A 674-nucleotide genomic window follows, 5' to 3' on the forward strand; every position below is an offset into this window, starting at 1 on the left:
TATGAGAGCATTCCATAGTTGGGTGCCAACACAAGAATTTTCTCACTTTCTACCTATGGCTCAAGAAAAAAATCCCCAGGAGAAGAAAAAGAAAGACGAGGAATCCAAGATTGGAGCGAGGTGACCATGCAAAGCCTTAAAGGGGCAGTTGAATTTGCATTTTTTTACTTTTAACTCGTTGAATAATACTATACACTTATTAACTATTCTTACTAATTTATCCATTCAGATTGATCTATATTCATATATCAAGTGTTAATTGTTTATTTTATTTTAATTTAAAATTATTCAATTATATTAAAACAGGTAAATTTGTATAAAAAATTGGCAAAAAAGGTTAGTAAATGAAAATTATTCTTACCCATTTACTTTCTTCCTACTTTTTACGTCTTTTGTTCTATTTCTAATTTTGTTTAAAAAAATTTTGTTTTGTTTTTGACTCTCCCTATAGTTTCGTTGGTGTGGAGAGATCTACCTTGGTTTTGGATTTTGGTGGCATTTTATTGTAGATCAATAGTAAAAGCCTCTTAAAGCCTTGATTGTCTTGGGTTTCGGCCGCTGAGTGTAGCCGACCAGTCCACTGCTACAGCCTTGATGCATATGACATATGCCCCAAACACTTCGTCTCCTCTGAAGAGAAATTGCACTTTTTTTTAACATATAATTTTTGTGTC

Source organism: Mangifera indica, chromosome 7 (assembly GCF_011075055.1).
Source record: "Mangifera indica cultivar Alphonso chromosome 7, CATAS_Mindica_2.1, whole genome shotgun sequence".
Classification (NCBI taxonomy): Eukaryota; Viridiplantae; Streptophyta; class Magnoliopsida; order Sapindales; family Anacardiaceae; genus Mangifera; species Mangifera indica.